Source organism: Lathyrus oleraceus, chromosome 4 (genome assembly GCF_024323335.1).
Source record: "Lathyrus oleraceus cultivar Zhongwan6 chromosome 4, CAAS_Psat_ZW6_1.0, whole genome shotgun sequence".
In the NCBI taxonomy this organism is placed as follows: domain Eukaryota; kingdom Viridiplantae; phylum Streptophyta; class Magnoliopsida; order Fabales; family Fabaceae; genus Lathyrus; species Lathyrus oleraceus.
Window position 1 is genome coordinate 346,830,657 of NC_066582.1, and position 5,229 is coordinate 346,835,885.

Here is a 5,229-nt window from a genome sequence, read left to right on the forward strand (position 1 = left end):
ATCAGCAAATTCGTCCCAGTGGAGCTGGTGGCTAAGGAATCAGATACTAGGCTCGATACCCAGTGCCTCCATACAATGCTGATCAGGGTAACGTGTGGGTGCCATAGGGCGTTGGTATAAAGCAATGTAGCGCTCCCTCTGAGCATTGTCTCTATAGGCAACATGCATGTCATCAAAACCCTGCATCCTGTAAAAGTTAGGAAAGTGATCCTGAAAATACAAACCATTCAAACTTTAGTCTCAATGCAAAATAAGATAAAATAAAATAAAGATAAAAATAAATGTAAATAAATGAGAAAAAAAAGTAAGATGAAAAGAAAAATCATGGGTTGCCTCCCACGCAACGCTTGTTTAACGTCATTAGCTTGACGGTTAGAATTTATACACCTGTAATAGTATGAATCGGTGGATCAATCAGGGTGTGGCTTGAGTAGTATGCTGGAATGTCTCCTCCTTCGTAGAGCTTCAGTCTTTGTCCATTTACAAGGAATGGACTACAGGTATCGTTCTTGATTTCTACGGCTCCGGATCTCAGAATCTTGGATACTTCGAAGGGACCAGTCCATCTTGAACGTAGCTTTCCAGGGAAAAGTCGTAACCTAGTGTTGAAAAGGAGAACAGAATCGCCTACATTGAAGTTTTTCTTTACTATTCTTTTGTCATGATAGGCTTTTGTCCTCTCTTTATATATTTTTTCATTTTCGTAGGCAGATTGCCTAAGTTCTTCTAATTTATGAATGTATAGGATACGCTTTTCTCCAGCGGCTAAGTAGTCTAAATTCAAAGTTTTAATGGCCCAATAAGCCTTATGCTCTAACTCGAATGGTAAGTGACAAGATTTTCCATAAACTAGTTGGTAAGGAGTAGTTCCTATAGGGGTTTTGAAAGCGGTTCTATAGGCCCATAATGCTTCTCGAAGCTTCTGAGACTAGTCTTTCCTAGAAATAGAAACAGTTTTCTCTAGGATCTGTTTTATCTCCCTATTAGATACTTCTACTTGGCCACTAGTTTGTGGATGGTATGGTGTTGCTACTCTATGCCTAACTCCATATTTTCTTAAAAGTTTGTCAAATATTCTCGATATAAAGTGTGATCCTCCATCGCTTATGACTAAACGTGGTGTTCCAAATCTAGGGAATATATAGTTTCTAAATAATTTGATTACTACCCTAGTGTTGTTCGTGGGTGCAGCTATAGCTTCAATCCACTTAGACACATAGTCTACAGCTACTAAGATATACCTATTTCCTAAGGATGGTGGAAAAGGTCCCATGAAATCTATACCCCATACGTCGAAGAGTTCTACTTCCTGAATGTTTCTTAGAGGCATTTCATCACGTCTTGAAATGTTTCCAGTGCGTTGGCATCTGTCGCATTTGACAATGTTAGCATAGACATCGCGCCACATGGTAGGCCAGAATAGGCCAGCTTGAAGAATCTTGGCGTATGTCTTAGAGATGCTCGCATGTCCACCATAAGGTGCAGAATGACAATGCTCGATAATATTATTTACTTCTTCTTCTGGGACGCAACGGCGAAAGATGCCATCTTTACCCCTTTTGAAAAGGAGTGGTTCGTCCCAATAGAAGTTTCTCACATCGTGGAAGAATTTCTTCTTGCGGTGGTAGTCAAGATCAGCGGGTACTATATCAGCAACTAGGTAATTAACGAAATCTGCATACCAGGGTACGTTACTTATTGCTAAGGAATTTTGGGAATGCTCAAACGGATCTAGGTTATTGTCTTCAATGGTTTCTACTTTAGCTATCAGTCTATCATAGGCGAAATCATCGTTTATGGGTACTAGTTCAGGTTTTAGATGTTCTAGCCTAGAAAGGTGATCAGCCACTACATTTTCAGTGCCTTTTTTATCTCTTATATCTAAATCAAACTCTTGTAGTAATAGAATCCATCGGAGTAACCTGGGCTTGGCATCTTTTTTACTTAATAGGTAACGAATGGCAACATGATCGGTGTAAACAATAATTTTTGCTCCTACTAGATAAGATCTAAATTTGTCTATAGCGAAAACTACAACGAGTAATTCTTTTTCGGTTGTTGCGTAATTAAGTTGGGCAACATCTAGGGTTCTACTGGCATAATAAATGGCATGTAACTTTTTATCTTTTCTTTGTCCTAGAACGGCTCCAACTGCATAATCACTAGCATCGCACATTATCTCAAAAGGTTCCGACCAATCGGGCGGTTTCATAATAGGTGCAGAGATTAATGCTTGCTTTAAAAGATTAAATGCGTCATTACATTTTTCGTCGAAAATGAATTCAACATCTTTCATTAAAAGTCCGGTTAACGGTTTATTTATTTTGGAGAAGTCCTTAATAAAACGCCGGTTGAATCCAGCGTGTCCAAGAAAGCTTCGGACTTCTCTGATTGTTTTTGGTGGTTTTAGGTTTTCTATAACTTTTATTTTAGCTTTATCTACCTCTATACCTTTTTCAGAAACTATATGTCCTAAAACTATTCCTTCGGTTACCATGAAATGACATTTTTCCCAATTTAGCACGAGGTTCACCTCCACGCATCTCTCCAGGATTTTCTCAAGGTTAGCAAGGCAATTGTGGAAATCGAATCCGCAAACCGAGAAATCATCCATAAACACTTCCATGATACCATCTAGGTAATCTGTAAAGATTGACATCATGCAGCGTTGGAAAGTAGCTGGGGCGTTACAGAGGCCGAAAGGCATTCGTCTGTAGGCAAAAGTTCCACAGGGGCATGTAAAGGTAGTTTTTTCTTGATCTTCTGGGTGAATAGGTATTTGGAAGAATCCAGAGTATCCATCTAGATAGCAGAAGTAAGAGTGTCTGGCTAGACGCTCCAACATCTGGTATATAAATGGTAAAGGGAAATGGTCCTTCCTAGTTGCTTTATTTAATTTTCTATAATCTATACACATCCGCCATCCTCCTTCTAAACGTTTTGCTACGTGTTCGCCTTTATCGTTTTGCACGACTGTGATGCCTCCCTTTTTAGGTACTACATGCACAGGGCTCACCCACTTACTATCCGAGATCTGGTAGATTATACCTGCCTCAAGCAACTTAAGAACTTCCTTCTTAACAACATCACTCATTATAGGGTTTATTCTTCTCTGATGCTCCCTAGAGGGTTTTGAATCTTCTTCGAGCGAGATCCGATGCATGCATACGGATGGGCTTATACCTTTTAGGTCAGATATATTATATCCTAAGGCTGAGGGATATCTTCGTAAAACGTCTAAAAGTTGGTTCGTTTCCTCTTGGCTCAAGGTAGCACTAACTATAACTGGACGGTTCATCTTTTCATCGAGGAACTCATATCTCAGGTTCTTAGGCAGCTCCTTAAGTTCTAAGGTTGGTTTCTTAGGGCATGGTATAGGATCTGGAGTAAGGGATAAACATTCGTAAAGGTTATCATCGATGTAAGGTTCTTTAAAGTCATCATCTTCCTTTATGGGGGTTGATGGTAACTTGATTGTTTTTATAATTTCTCTTTGTTCTAATTCTCTAACACATTCATCAATGATATCTAAGGCATAACACGAGCCTCCCATCACAGGTGCCATAAGAAATTTCGAAAGTATAAATTCTATTTTCTCGTCGCCTACCTCAAATGTCAACTTTCCTTTCTTGGTACTGTTTATTGATCTGGGTTTGTTTGAGTCTTTGCGGATATGGTATAGGTGGTTTTTATATGGCGGGGGTGGTACGTAAATTTTATCTTTAGGTTCTTCTCCTTTCTCTCGACCTTCCTGGTTTTCAGATTCCTCTGGTTCCTTTACTTTGTCCGGGGGTTTGGTACATTCCTTAGAAGTTTCGGGTTCACTTAGTCTTGGGTTTGGTGGCTCATCATAAGCGTTCCCACTTCGTAGGGTAATGGCATTGGCTTGTCCTCTCGGATTTTGTTGAGGTTGTCCAGGGAATTGTCCTCCAGGTGTAGTCTGAGGGGCTTGGTTTAAAGCTACCTGAGAGATCTGGGTTTCAAGCATCTTGGTATGAGTAACTATTTGGTCAACCTTGGTTCCTAACTGAGTAATCAATTCGTTAACATGAATGTTTTGATTCATGAACTCCTTGTTTTGTTGGGTTTGAGCGGTGATAAAATTTTCCATAATTTTCTCAAGGCTCGGCTTTGGTGGTACAGGTTGCATAGGTTGATTTGATCTAGGGGCTTGATAACTAGGTGTCGGAGGTGCATTATTTTGAATAGGGTTATTGTTTTTATAGGAGAAGTTAGGGTGATTCCTCCATCCAGGGTTATAGGTATTCGAATATGGGTTCCCTTGGGTGTAGTTTACTTGCTCGGAGTGGGTTTCGTTTAATAGACTGCATTCTGCGGATTGGTGTCCTTGGGTTCCACATATCTCACAATCCGACGAAACTGCGGCTACAGTATTCGGGTTCGTGTACATATGCTCGACCTTAAGGGCTAATGCGTCCATTTTAGCTTGCATCATGTCTATAGAGCTTAGTTCATGCACTCCTCCTTGGGCTTCCTTCTTCTCAACTGTCGCTCGTTCGACTCCCCATGATTGATGGTTTTGAGCCATGTCTTCGATGAGGGCACTAGCTTCAGGGTAAGGTTTGTTCATCAGAGCACCGCCCGCGGCAGCGTCGATGGTCATCTTTGTGTTGTAATGAAGTCCATTATAGAAGGTCTGAATGATTAACCAATTTTCTAAGCCATGATGTGGGAATGCTCGTAACAACTCTTTATATCTCTCCCAAGCTTCGAACAACGATTCTCCTTGGTTTTGGGTAAATCTAGTTATATGGTTTCGAAGAACGGCGGTCTTACTCGGGGGAAAATATCTAGCAAGAAAAACTCTTCTAAGGTTATCCCAAGTTGTAATAGAATTGGGTGGAAGGGAATCTAACCATGATAGGGCTTTATCTCTGAGGGAAAAAGGAAATAATCTTAAACGTATTGCCTCAGGAGAAGCTCCATTGGTTTTTAAAGTATCTGCTAATTGAAGAAATATTTTTAAATGTTGGTTTGGGTTCTCGGTAGCGAGACCCGCGAATTGTCTCTGTTGCACTAGTTGCAACAGGGATGGTTTAAGTTCAAAATTATTGGCTGGGATGATTGGGTTTACTATACTAGAACTAGGTTCTTCGTTAGATGGTTGAGCGAAGTCCTTAAGAGGTCTTTGGTTTTGATCTTCGGCCATAGCTCTCTTAATTCTATGAAAGAATAAACGTGCGCGAGCGTAACGTTCAGGTTCCGCCA

General features: G+C 40.4%; 1 non-coding gene across 1 annotated transcript; it reads left to right on the top strand.

Annotated features, from left to right (window-relative positions):
• Positions 1 to 4,679: 4,679 nt before the first annotated feature.
• Positions 4,680 to 4,786, top strand: LOC127077020 (small nucleolar RNA R71). The gene has a single exon (XR_007787009.1). It is a non-coding gene; the product is annotated as a small nucleolar RNA R71 (small nucleolar RNA).
• Positions 4,787 to 5,229: the final 443 nt, after the last annotated feature.